Below are 14,777 nucleotides of genomic sequence, written 5' to 3'. Positions count from 1 at the left end.
CTACAGATCATCCCACAAAAAATGAGCCCTCGCACAGCTCTGTAGACATAACTATAAAAAAAAATAAGTTATAGGAGTCAAAATATGACAATAAAGGAAGATGATGGTTGGCACTCCAAAATGATGATGGTATATTGGTGCTCAGTGGTCGAGTAATTTTTCCCAGAGTATATCAGAAAGCACCACGGCAATTAGAGTCTAATTAAGATGCACAGTTGATTTTATTCCATCTAAAGTGTTATATTGACATGGCCAACCTTTCAGTCCAACCAGGAGCTTGTTCACAGCCTAAGTGACAATATATATATATATATATATATATACTATAAAAAGTCACGCAGGACTATATAAATAGAACAACAAAAGAATAAAGTAGCCAAAATAACATTATTTTAACCCCTAAAGGACATGGCCATATTATACCTTAATTATACCTTAAGGACCAGGCCATTTTTTGCAAATCTGACCAGTGTCACTTTAAGTGGTGATAACTTTAAAACACTTTTATTTATCCAGGCCATTCTGAGATAGTTTTTTCGTCACATATTGTACTTCATGACACTGGTAAAATGGAGTCAAAAAAATTCACTTTTATTTATAAAAAAATACCAAATTTGCCAAATAGTTGGAAAAATTTGCAAATTTCCAAGTTTCAATTTCTCTACTTCTATAATACATAGTAATACCTACAAAAATAGTTATTACTTTACATTCCCCATATGTCTACTTAATGTTAGGATCATTTTGGGAATTACATTTTATTTTTGGGGGACGTTATAAAGCTTAGAAGTTTAGAAGTAAATATTGAAATTTCTCAGAAATTTTCAAAAACCAACTTTCCAAGGACCAGTTCCGGTCTGAAGTCACTTTGTGAGGCATACAGTACAGACCAAAAGTTTGGACACACCTTCTCATTCAAAGAGTTTTCTTTATTTTCATGACTATGAAGGCATCAAAACTATGAATTAACACATGTGGAATTATATACATAACAAACAAGTGTGAAACAACTGAAAATATGTCATATTCTAGGTTCTTCAAAGTAGCCACCTTTTGCTTTGATTACTGCTTTGCACACTCTTGGCATTCTCTTGATGAGCTTTAAGAGGTAGTCCCCTGAAATGGTCTTCCAACAGTCTTGAAGGAGTTCCCAGAGATGCTTAGCACTTGTTGGCCCTTTTGCCTTCACTCTGCGGTCCAGCTCACCCCAAACCATCTCGATTGGTTTCAGGTCCGGTGACTGTGGAGGCCAGGTCATCTGGCGCAGCACCCCATCACTCTCCTTCATGGTCAAATAGCCCTTACTTTCAAAGTTTTCCCAATTTTTCGGCTGACTGACTGGCCTTCATTTCTTAAAGTAATGATGGCCACTCGTTTTTCTTTACTTAGCTGATTTTTTCTTGCCATAATACAAATTCTAACAGTCTATTCAGTAGGACTATCAGCTGTGTATCCACCTGACTTCTCCTCAACGCAACTGATGGTCCCAACCCCATTTATAAGGCAAGAAATCCCACTTATTAAACCTGACAGGGCACACCTGTGAAGTGAAAACCATTTCAGGGGACTACCTCTTCAAGCTCATCAAGAGAATGCCAAGAGTATGCAAAGCTTTAATCAAAGCAAAAGGTGGCTACTTTGAAGAACCTAGAATATGACATATTTTCAGTTGTTTCACACTTGTTTGTTATGTATATAATTCCACATGAGTTAATTCATAGTTTTGATGCCTTCAGTGTGAATCTACAATTTTCATAGTCATGAAAATAAAGAAAACTCTTTGAATGAGAAGGTGTGTCCAAACTTTTGGTCTGTACTGTACATAATAGAAACCACCCAAAAATGACCCCATTCTAGAGACTACACCCCTAAAGGTATTCAAAACTGATTTTACAAAAGTCATTAAACCTTTAGGTGTTCCACAAGAATGAATGGAAAATAGAGATACAATTTCAAAATTTCACTTTTTTGGCAGATTTTCAATTTTAATATTTTTTTCCAGTTACAAAGCAAGGGTTAACAGCCAAACAAAACTTAATACTTATGGCCCTGATTCTGTAGTTTACAGAAACACCCCATATGTGGTCATAAACTGCTGTACGGGCACACGGCAGGGCGCAGAAGGAAAGGAATGCAATACGGTTTTTGGAAGGCAGATTTTGCTGGACTGTTTTTTTTTACACCATGTCCCATTTGAAGCCCCCCTGATGCACCCCTAGAGTAGAAACTCCATTAAAGTGACCGCATCTAAGAAACTACACCCCTCAAGGTATTCAAAACTGATTTTACAAACATCGTTAACCCTTTAGGTGTTCCACAAGAATGAATGGAAAATAGAGATACAATTTCAAAAATTCACTTTTTCGGCAGATTTTCCATTTTAATATATTATTTTTCCAGTTACAAAGCAAGGGTTAACAGCCAAACAAAACTCAGTATTTATGGCCCTGATTCTGTAGTTTACAGAAACACCCCATATGTGGTCGTAAACTGCTGTACGGGCACACGGTAGGGCGCAGAAGGAAAGGAATGCTTGGAAAAAAGACGAGACAGAGGGGATATGATAGAAACTTTTAAATACATAAAGGGAATCAACAAGGTAAAAGAGGAGAGAATATTTAAAAGAAGAAAAACTGCTACAAGAGGACATAGTTTTAAATTAGAGGGGCAAAGGTTTAAAAGTAATATCAGGAAGTATTACTTTACTGAGAGAGTAGTGGATGCATGGAATAGCCTTCCTGCAGAAGTGGTAGCTGCAAATACAGTGAAGGGGTTTAAGCATGCATGGGATAGGCATAAGGCCATTCTTCATATAAGATAGGGACAGGGGCTATCCATAGTACTCAGTATATTGGGCAGACTAGATGGGCCAAATGGTTCTTATCTGCCGACACATTCTATGTTTCTATGTTTTTCAGTTACAAAGCAAGGGTTAACAGCCAAACAAAATTCAAAATTTATGGCCCTGATTCTGTAGTTTACAGAAACACCCCATATGTGGTCGTAAACTGTTGTACGGGCACACGGTAGGGCGCAGAAGGACTTAAATGGGGCTGCGGACCGATCTGTGCGGACAATTGTATTAAAAGCTTAATATTTTTGCGGACTAGAAATGATGAAACACGGATGCGGACAACATACTGAATGTTGTCCGCACATTTTATTCACCAATAGGAATGAATGGATCCGTATCTATTCCGAATAATGCGAAACAGATGCGGATCGGAAGCGGATAAAATTATACGGTCGTGTGAATGTACCCTAAGGGTCCATTCACACGTCCGTAGTGTATTGCGGATCTGCAAATTGCAAACATGTTCTATTTTTTTCGGGAGCCGCGGACCGGAAGATCGGGCCACGATCCCAAATGCGGATGTGCTGTCCGCATCTCTTCCGGACCCATAGACAATGAATGGGTCCGGATTCGTTCCGCAACGTTGCGGAACTGATCCGGACCCATTCTACAGATGTGTGAATGGACCCGAAGGGACATATTATACCTTCCAAATCCCTACTGGCAGCAGGGTTTTGTAAAGAAGGAATTAGGCCATGTCTGGACTTCCATGAGCTCAATCAGATGACGGTCCGTGATCCGTTCCCCCTTCCTTTGATTCCTGACTTGTTTAATCAGATTTTTGGTGCCCAGGTGTTCTTCAAGTTGGATTTAAGGGGGGCATATAATCTGGTCAGGATCAAGGAAGGAGATGAATGGAAGACTGTGCTTAATACCCCAGAGGGTCATTTTGAGAATCTGATCATGCAGTTTGGGTTAACTAATGCTCCTGCGGTTTTCCAACAATTTGTTAATGATATCTTTCATCATCTGGTGGGGAAGTTTGTTGTTGTGTATCTACATGGAGACTCATCAGGATCACGTGAGACAGGTGTTACAGATACTAAGAGAGGATAAATTGTATGCTAAGTTGGAGAAGTGTGTATTTGCAGTTTAGGAAGTGCAATTCCTGGGTTACTTACTCTCATCTTCAGGCTTTCGTATGGATCCAGTCCAGAGAAGGTCCGTGCTCTGTTGGACTGGGATCGACCCGAAAATCTGAAAGCGCTTAGGCGGTTTTTGGGATTTACCGACTACTACTGTAAATTCATTTTTAACTACTCGACTGTGGTTAAACCTTTAACGGACATGACTAGGAAAGGTTTGCATGTTTCAGTCTGGTCTGATGAGGCATTACAAGCCTTTTCAGCGGTGAAGAAATGTTTTGCTTCTGCTCCTATACTGGTGCAACCAGATGTGTCACAGCCATTCATTGTGGAAGTTGACGCCTCCGAGGTAGGGGTAGGAACAGTCTTGTCACAGGGTCCTTTACCTAGTAAATGGCACCCATGTGTATTCTTCTCTAAGAAACTCTCAGCTGCAGAAAGGAATTATGACGTGGGTAATAGAGAATTGCTGGCCATTAAGTTGGCTTTTGAGGAATGGCATCATTGGTTGGAAGGAGCAATTCATCCTATTACTGTGCTTACTGATCACAAAAATCTGGCTTACCTGGAGTCGGCTAAGTGACTGAACCCAAGGCAGGCCAGATGGTCGTTGTTTTTTTACCAGATTTAATTTTATTGTCACCTATCGCCCTGGGGTTAAGAACATCAAGGCTGATGCTTTGTCGCGTAGCTTTCCTGGAGGGGGTGATTCAGAAGATCCTGGTCCGATATTGTCTGAAGGAGTAGTAATATCCACCCTATATCCCGACTTTGAGGCAGAGGTGTTGGAGTCCCAGGGAGATGCACTGGATTCTTGCCCTCTGGGGAAGTTGTTTGTTCCTCCTGAATTACGTCACAATGTGTTTGAGGAACATCACTGTACAGTTCTCACAGGACATCCTGGGAGCAGATCCACCATCGATCTTATCTCTCGTAGATTCTGGTAGCCGGGGTTGCATAAGTGTGTTGAGGACTATGTGTCAGCTTGTAGTACTTGTGCACGTGCTAAGGTGATACATACTCGGCCTTTAGGAACTTTACATCTGTTGCCCATCCCGTCCCGACCTTGGACTCATTTATCCATGGATTTTATTACAGATTTGCCGAATTCTTCAGGAAAAACTGTGATTCTGGTGGTTGTTGATCGCTTTAGTAAAATGGCGCACTTTATAGCAGTGCCAGGTCTACCTAATGCTAAAACCCTTGCACAAGTGTTTGTCGATAACATCGTGAAATTACATGGTATTCCTTCTGATGTGGTGTCTGATAGGGAGACTCAGTTTGTTTCCAAACTCTGGAAAGCGTTCTGTACTCGTCTGGGGGTACAATTGTCCTTCTCTTTGGCCTTTAACCCTCAGTTGAACGGACAGACTCAACGCACTAATCAGAATCTGGAGACTTACCTGAGATGTTTTGTCTTGGAGAATCAGGAGGAGTGGTCTTCATTTTTGTCTTTAGCCGAGTTTGCCATAAATAACTGTAGACAGGAGTCTACTGATAAGTTGCTGTTTTTTGGGGCATATGGGTTCCACCCGCAATTTGGCACTTTTTCTGGTACTGAGACTTCTGGTAGAGAAACGATTTTCCTCTTGTAAAAATGGCAGTTGGCAGCCGCCAGCGTGCAGTGCATCCTGCCATGTACCTCAGTCGAACTGCACACAAGGCTCCTCCTCTCTGCTGAAGGCTCCGGACCTGCTTTCCTGCACTGTCGCATGCGGCGACAGCTTCAGTTGCAACTTCTTTAATGGTTCGTGCACGCCCCTCTCCAATCCCGGCCAGGCACTACCATTATAAGGGTGGTTCCCCCTTCCTGTGATGCCTGAGCAATATTGTAGTTTTCTACAGCGAAGGTTCCAGCTTGTTGTTCCTGTGTTGTTATCCTGCTTCCGACCTTAGCTTGTATCCTGACCTCGTCTCTGCCGGATCCTCCTGTACCTCGCTGCTCTAAAGTGTGTGATTCGGATTGTCGACCACGCCTCTGTCTGCTGTTCAGCTTGTTACACCTGCTGCACCTGAGCTATTCAGCTCTGCTGTTCTAACAGCTCCAGCTCTGCTTAATCACCAACTCAGCTCTGCTTCATCTGACTCTGCTGCTGCGCTTCTTCCATCCAGCAACAGCTCGCTCCACCTGCCTGTATCCCCAGTGCTTGCATCGGCCACTTAGCCGGGACCATTCTTGCAGTAGCGACCTGGTGTCTCCCCTGCAGCTAAGACCAGCTTCCGCATCCTGGAGCGAGATAAAGGGTGAAGACCAGGGCAACACTTAGATTCTGCTCCCAAGTTTGGCCCAAAGCCAAACCGGTAAGTGGCACAGCGGGTCCACACCCGTTGGAGCATTACACCTCATCTTTGTCATCTATTTGGCGGAATTTTTAAAATAATCTGAAAAAGATGGGCAACAAGTATAAACGTATGAATGGTCCGAACCTGAGAGTGGGTGATTCTATGTGGCTGTCCACAAGAAACATTAAGTTGAAAGTACCTTCTTGGAAGTTGGGCCCAAGGTTTATTGGTTTATATAAGATCACTGCCATTATTAACCCGGTAGCCTTTCGTCTTGAACTTCCTCAGGTTTTGAAGATTCATAATGTGTTCCATAAGTCGTTGTTGAAGAAATATGTTGAACCTGTTGAACCGTCCTGCTTGCCTCCCGCTCCTGTCATGGTGGATGGTAATTTGGAATTTCAGATCGCCAGGATAGTGGACTCCCGAGTTCTCCGTAGATCACTGGAAGGGTTACGGACCAGAGGAGAGGATGTGGGTTCCAGCGGCCAACGTAGGTGTCAGAAGATCTAAGAGACTGGCTGCATGTGATGTGATCTGACAGCCTCTTTGGTTTCACTGGGTTTCAGTGTTGTTGCTGGTATGACCAAACCTCTTGTCTCAGGTGTAACTTGTGGTCATTACAACTTCTATATTTAGTCTGGCTTCACCCATCATGCTATGCGGTTGATAGCTTCAGTTTGGTATTGGAAGTGCTGGTGTGTGGTCCTCTCCTGAGTTCCTGCTCGTCCATTTATTTCAGAAGTCAAGTGTTTCTTCCCTTTCATATTTGGTTGTTTCCTCTCTGTCTTTCGTTACTAGGCCTCAGGGAGACGCTGGTTCTTTCATATTGAAAGGAACAGGCCATCCCAAGCCCAGACACTACTCCAGGGCTATTTAGGGTTTCCAGGGTCTTAGGTTCCAGTGTATGAACATTCCTACCCTCAAGGTCCGTTCATACGGATAGGAGTCAGGGCTAGGATTAGGGTTTCCATAGGTGGTGACCGTTTTTATTTCCCTAGCTTTGAGGCCTAGTTCCTATTCCCTCCCCTCCTGTTGTTGGTGTGGTGTTTCCTCCCACATCACTACATGACAGGATATAGCAGTTTTGAAAAACAGAGTAAAGTAGTAGAATAGAGTAAAAAACAAAAATGGAAAATCGCAGGGTCCTAAAGGGGTTGAGGTACATTAACCACTTCAGTCCCCAGTGCTTAAACACCCTGAAAGACCAGGCCACTTTTTACACTTCTGACCTACACTACTTTCACCATTTATTGCTCGGTCATGCAACTTACTACCCAAATGAATTTTACCTCCTTTTCTTCTCACTAATAGAGCTTTCATTTGGTGGTATTTCATTGCTGCTGACATTTTTACTTTTTTTGTTATTAATCGAAATTTAACGATTTTTTTGCAAAAAAATGACATTTTTCACTTTCAGTTGTAAAATTTTGCAAAAAAAACTACATCCATATATAAATTTTGCTCTAAATTTATTGTTCTACATGTCTTTGATAAAAAAAAAATGTTTGGGTAAAAAAAAAAAATGGTTTGGGTAAAAGTTATAGCGTTTACAAACTATGGTACAAAAATGTGAATTTCCGCTTTTTGAAGCAGCTCTGACTTTCTGAGCACCTGTCATGTTTCCTGAGGTTCTACAATGCCCAGACAGTACAAATACCCCACAAATGACCCCATTTCGGAAAGTACACACCCTAAGGTATTCGCTGATGGGCATAGTGAGTTTATAGAACTTTTTATTTTTTGTCACAAGTTAGCGGAAAATGATGATTTTTTTTTTTCTTACAAAGTCTCATATTCCACTAACTTGTGACAAAAAATTAAAAGTTCTATGAACTCACTATGCCCATCAGCGAATACCTTGGGGTCTCTTCTTTCCAAAATGGTGTCACTTGTGGGGTAGTTATACTGCCCTGGCATTCTAGGGGCCCAAATGTGTGGTAAGGAGTTTGAAATCAAATTCTGTAAAAAATGACGAGTGAAATCCGAAAGGTGCTCTTTGGAATATGGGCCCCTTTGCCCACCTAGGCTGCAAAAAAGTGTCACACATCTGGTATCTCCATATTCAGTAGAAGTTGGGGAATGTGCTTTGGGGTGTCTTTTTACATATACCCATGCTGGGTGAGATAAATATCTTGGTCAAATGCCAACTTTGTATAAAAAAAATGGGAAAAGTTGTCTTTTGCCAAGATATTTCTCTCACCCAGCATGGGTATATGTAAAATGACACCCCAAAACACATTCCCCAACTTCTACTGAATACGGAGATACCAGATGTGTGACACTTTTTTGCAGCCTAGGTGGGCAAAGGGGCCCATATTCCAAAGAGCACCTTTCGGATTTCACTCGTCATTTTTTACAGAATTTGATTTCAAACTCCTTACCACACATTTGGGCCCCTAGAATGCCAGGGCAGTATAACTACCCCACAAGTGACCCCATTTTGGAAAGAAGACACCCCAAGGTATTCCGTGAGGGGCATGGCGAGTTCCTAGAATTTTTTATTTTTTGTCACAAGTTAGTGGAAAATGATGATATTTTTTTTTTTTTTTTTTTCATACAAAGTCTCATATTCCACTAACTTGTGACAAAATATAAAAACTTCCATGAACTCGCCATGCCCATCAGCGAATACCTTGGGGTCTCTTCTTTCCAAAATGGGGTCACTTGTGGGGTAGTTATACTGCCCTGGCATTCTAGGGGCCCAAATGTGTGGTAAGGAGTTTGAAATCAAATTCTGTAAAAAATGACGAGTGAAATCCGAAAGGTGCTCTTTGGAATATGGGCCCCTTTGCCCACCTAGGCTGCAAAAAAGTGTCACACATCTGGTATCTCCGTATTCAGTAGAAGTTGGGGAATGTGTTTTGGGGTGTCTTTTTACATATACCCATGCTGGGTGAGATAAATATCTTGGTCAAATGCCAACTTTGTATAAAAAAATGGGAAAAGTTGTCTTTTGCCAAGACACTTTGGGGCCCCTAAAATGCCAGGGCAGTATAAATACCCCACATGTGACCCCATTTTGGAAAGAAGACACCCCAAGGTATTCAATGAGGGGCATGGCGAGTTCATAGAAAAAAAAAAATTTTGGCACAAGTTAGCGGAAATTGATTTTTTTTAATTTTTTTCTCACAAAGTCTCCCTTTCCGCTAACTTGGGACAAAAATTTCAATCTTTCATGGACTCAATATGCCCCTCAGCGAATACCTTGGGGTGTCTTCTTTCCAAAATGGTGTTATTTGTGGGGTGTTTGTACTGCCCTGGTATTTGAGGGTCTCCGCAATCATTACATGTATGCCCAGCATTAGGAGTTTCTGCTATTCTCCTTATATTGAGCATACAGGTAATGAGATTTTTTTTTTCCGTTCAGCCGCTGGGCTGAAAGAAAAAAATGAACGGCACAGATTTCTTCATTCGCATCGATCAATGTGGATGAAAAAATCTCTGCCAAAAAAAGAAAAAGGAGGGGAAAGGCGTCTGCCAGGACATAGGAGCTCCGCCCAACATCCATACCCACTTAGCTCGTATGCCCTGGCAAACCAGATTTCTCCATTCACATCAATCGATGTGGATGAATAAATCATTGCCGGGATTTTTTTTTTTTATATATATACAAAGTGTTTGCCAAAGTATATGAACACCGCCACCTCCTCAGCTCATATGCCTCGGCAAACGTATCTTTTACTGCAGAGGAGAAATCTCGTCTTGCAGCGCCGCATACACCGACTTGCGTGTAATCTGACAGCAGCGCAATGCTTCTGTCCGAATGCACATCAGTGCTGCAGCTAGGCGATCGGTTGGTCCACCTGAAAGGTAAAAAAAACAAAACAAAAAAGAAAAAACCAGGCCGCAAAGCAATAAATTTATTAACTGTTGAACAGAACATAGAAACTTTTTTTAAACTTTTTTTAACTGAACGTTTAACTTTTTTACTTACCGGTATTTTTTTTTTTGTTTAGTTTTTTTTACCTTTATAGAACAAACCTCTCCTTCCCCATGGGACAATGTGCAAAGCGCAAATCGCCCAAAGATGTGGCGAAGTACGTTATGCACTTTATCCCAGGTGAAAGGAGAGGTTTGCAGCAGCTGTGAGTGAATGGGCCCTAATAGCCCTGTGTGCCTGTCCTGGTGAGATGTGATCCCTATGCTAGGTGTACCTGTGTGTGGTACTTCCGGAAACACTCTCCATAGCATAGGGCAGGGTGGTCAGCACAGTCAGGACAGACATAGCGGGTGTCACGCCTTATTCCACTCCTGCTACAGACACGACATCTTTTTCGGGGTGACGGTTGGGTTGAGGTACCAGGAACGACACTGGGGAAATGTCGCTCGTGTAGACGGCTAACTACACTGGTGGATGGGGCCACGGAACCTCCTGGGTAAAGGAGGTTCTCGATGATCTCTTCCTGGAATTTGAGGAAGGATCCTGTTCTCCCAGCCTTACTGTAGAGAACAAAACTATTGTACAGCGCCAATTGAATCAAATATACAGACACCTTCTTATACCAGCGTCTGGTTCTGCGGGAAACTAAATACGGAGACAACATCTGGTCATTGAAGTCCACCCCTCCCATGAGCGCATTATAGTCGTGGACACAGAGGGGCTTTTCAATGACACGGGTTGCTCGCTCAATTTGGATTGTCGTGTCTGCGTGAATGGAGGAGAGCATGTAAACGTCACGCTTGTCTCTCCATTTCACCGCGAGCAGTTCTTCGTTACACAAGGCAGCCCTCTGCCCTCTTGCAAGACGGGAGGTTACAAGCCGTTGGGGGAAGCCCACGCGACTAGTTCGCGCGGTGCCACAGGCGCAAATCCGTTCTAGAAACAAATGCCTAAAGAGGGCCACACTTGTGTAGAAATTGTCCACATAAAGATGGTACCCCTTGCCAAATAAGGGTGACACCAAGTCCCAGACTGTCTTCCCACTGCTCCCCAGGTAGTCAGGGCAACCGACCGGCTCCAGGGTCTGATCTTTTCCCTCATAGATCCGAAATTTGTGGGTATAGCCTGTGGCCCTTTCACAGAGCTTATACAATTTGACCCCATACCGGGCACGCTTGCTTGGGATGTATTGTTTGAAGCCAAGGCGCCCAGTAAAATGTATTAGGGACTCGTCTACGCAGATGTTTTGCTCAGGGGTATACAAATCTGCAAATTTCAGGTTGAAATGGTCTATGAGGGGCCGAATTTTGTGGAGCCGGTCAAAAGCAGGGTGACCTCTGGGACGGGAGGTGGTGTTGTCGCTAAAATGAAGAAAACGGAGGATGGTCTCAAATCGTGTCCTGGACATAGCAGCAGAGAACATGGGCATGTGATGAATTGGGTGCGTTGACCAATATGACCGCAATCATGCTTTTTTGTCAGGCCCATGTTGAGGAGAAGGCCCAAAAAAAGTTTGGAAACTTGGACTGGTTTCCACCGGAAAGGCTGGGCATAATAGCTTCCCGGGTTTGCGGTTATAAATTGTGTGGCATACTGGTTGGTCTCTGCCACGACTAAGTCCAAGAGCTCCGCAGTCAAGAACAGCTCAAAAAATCCCAGGGCCGAACCGATTTGAGCCGTCTCAACCCGAACTCCAGACTGGGCGGTGAAAGGGGGAACTACTGGTGCGGCTGAAGTTGGTGACTGCCATTCAGGATTTGCCAGCACCTCAGGGACTCTAGGGGCTCTACGGGCCTGTCTGTGCGGTGGCTGCGACGGGGTAACTATTGCACGTGCCACCGTACCAGCTTCAACTGCCCTTCTGGTGCTCGCTACTTCACCAGGTTGTACGGCAGTGCTGGTACTAGGTCCAGGAAGGGCTGCGCTGCTGGTGTATGCCTCACCACGTGATCCGGCAGCGACAGCCCCACTCTGCTGCTCTTGAAGCGGATCCTGCGTAACCTGTGGTCTAGCGACATGGGGCCGGGTACGCCTGGTGCTGCCAGGGACCTCCACCTCCTCGTCCGAACTTTGGGTCAGAGAGCCACTGCTTTCCACAGGTTCATATTCTGACCCGCTAGATTCGTCAGATGAGGGTTCCCACTCCTCATCCGACTGGGTCAGAATCCTGTAGGCCTCTTCAGAAGAATACCCCCTGTTTGACATTTTGGACTACTAAATTTAGGGGTATTCCCTGAGACTACCCAAGAAAAAAAGCAAACCTGTCTTACAAAGGGGAGGCTAGCGAAGTACCGGAGGCTGCTGCGGTTGATAAAAAATATCAAAACTGATTTTTTTATCGCCGCAGTGCGTGTAAAATGAATGTGCAGTGATCAAAAAAAATATATTTTTTGTCACTGCGGTGGGGCGGGCGTGGGTGAACGCACGTGTGGGCGACCGATCAGGCCTGATCGGGCAAACACTGCGTTTTGGGTGGAGGGCGAGCTAAGGTGACACTAATACTATTATAGATCTGACCGTGATCAGTTTTGATCACTTACAGATACTATAAAAGTACAAATGCTGATTAGCGATACGCTAAACAGCGAATAAAAGTGACTGCGGTGCGGTGGGGTGGGCGCTAACTGACGCTAACTACCTAACCAAGGGGCCTAAACTATCCCTAAAACCTAACAGCCAATACCAGTGAAAAAAAAAAAGTGACAGTTTACACTGATCACTTTTTTTCCTTTCACTAGTGATTGACAGGGGCGATCAAAGGGGTGATCAAAGGGTTAATTGGGGTGCAGGTGGGTGATCTGGGGCTAAGGTGTAGTGTTTGGTGTACTCACAGTTCAGTCTGCTCCTGTGCTGGATCCAACCGACGAAAAGGACCAGCACAGGAGCAGACAAGCCATATAACAGATCATATTTACTAATATGATCTGTTATATGACTTTGGATTGGATTTTTTGAAAATCGCCAGCCTGCCAGCCAATGATCGTTGCTGGCAGGCTGGTGACGAAATACTTCTTTTAATTTTGCCGGCCCGCGATGCGAATGCGCGGGCCGGCTTTGAGCGAAATCTCGCGTCTTGCGAGATGACGCGTATATGCGTGACTCTGCGCAGCGCTGCCACCTCCGGAACGCGATCCTGCGTTAGGCGGTCCGGAGGTGGTTAAAGGGGTCATGACTTATGTAAACATTGAAAATCAGACATCATATAGTACATGGAAATCCCTTTATAACACATCTAGAACCAGCCCTGTACCTCACATGGATCCATCAATTGTTCTGCTAGATTTACATCAAGCTGACAGCTCAAGGGGAGTGTTTTTTCTGCTGCAGCTAAAGTGGCGTGGCCATTCTGCTGCAGCTCTCTTTCTATCACAATTCATGAGGCAGTCATGTGCGGCCATCTCAGTGAGCTGGACAAAGAACAAAAACAGCAGGTGGCACTATACATATATAATATATATTTTTGTATGAAATAACTCAGAGGCTATGCTAAATTTTTTATTACATGCAATTACAAAAGTATTCAGATCCATGTGCTGGTTTGAAAACCATAGAATATTTTCTATGAGACAACCCATTTAAGAAATAAATCAACATGGAATTTAGAAAAAAATATATATATATTTCTCTTAGAAAAACAATTGCTTGTTAAATAGTCTGACAGTCCGAAAATGCCCCAGATTCTGATTCTTGCTTGTTTGACTTACTATGTAGCTTCAATTTTAGTATTGGGCTGGTATCGTTCAACTCGCTTCCATTAACTATCCATCATTTCACAAGCATGTGCAGAGCTTCACCCTCCAGATGGGGTTACAAGATTGTTTTCCTTTCTCCTCCAACAGTTATCTTCTCACTGGAACGTTTCGTCTTCTTTTATTGATATATCAGAGTATTTAATCTTGTATCATTATTCCTGTTTTAGTATAACTTCCTTTGTTAGAGAATTGCAATGGGAACATCATGTGCTGTGGGTTAAATCTGTAAGCATGAAACCAGATAGTAACAAGAATAGAGAAAGTCTTAAGGGAAAAGATGAAAAATGGACTCTGACATGAGTATACATCTATGTGTGTGTTATCTGACTGTGTAAAAGAGTTACACTATGGTTACTATATTGTAGCACCCTGAGGCTGTTGTTTCCATGATCCCTTAAATATTTTTTCCCACCATTACATGTGATATTCATTTTATAGATCATAAAAAATAAAACATATTTGCCATTTATATGCTGTTAAAGAGTATCTGAGAATGACTGACCATGGCTGACCAGCAGCACTCTGCTCAGTACATGTAAAGCAGAACAGATGCAGATGTTTCCTTTATAACTTATGTCTGTGGAGGCTCCAATCCAGGTTTTTGCTCACAATCACTGATGGAAATCACTGACCAAACACTGAGTGTGAATGAGTCTTTAGTTAGGGCAGCAAAAAACTATTGACAGATTTCCTTTAAAGAGGACCTATCATGGGTCCAGACATTATAAAATAAGTTGCACTTTAGGTAGGGCATCAAACAGGGATCGAATAGAGTTTACTATTATTCCTGGGCGCCGCTACAGCCAGGGAGAAGGAGACGCCCATTGAGAAACCCTGGCGTCTCCTCCTCATTCCACCAATACTAATAATTAGCATACCAAGCGAGATAATTAATGGGGGCCACAGGAGCGGCACAGGAG

The sequence above is a fragment of the Bufo bufo genome, chromosome 1 (assembly GCF_905171765.1).
Source record: "Bufo bufo chromosome 1, aBufBuf1.1, whole genome shotgun sequence".
Taxonomy (NCBI): domain Eukaryota; kingdom Metazoa; phylum Chordata; class Amphibia; order Anura; family Bufonidae; genus Bufo; species Bufo bufo.
The sequence above is the reverse complement of the archived record's forward strand: the minus strand, read 5'-3'. Positions refer to the sequence as shown.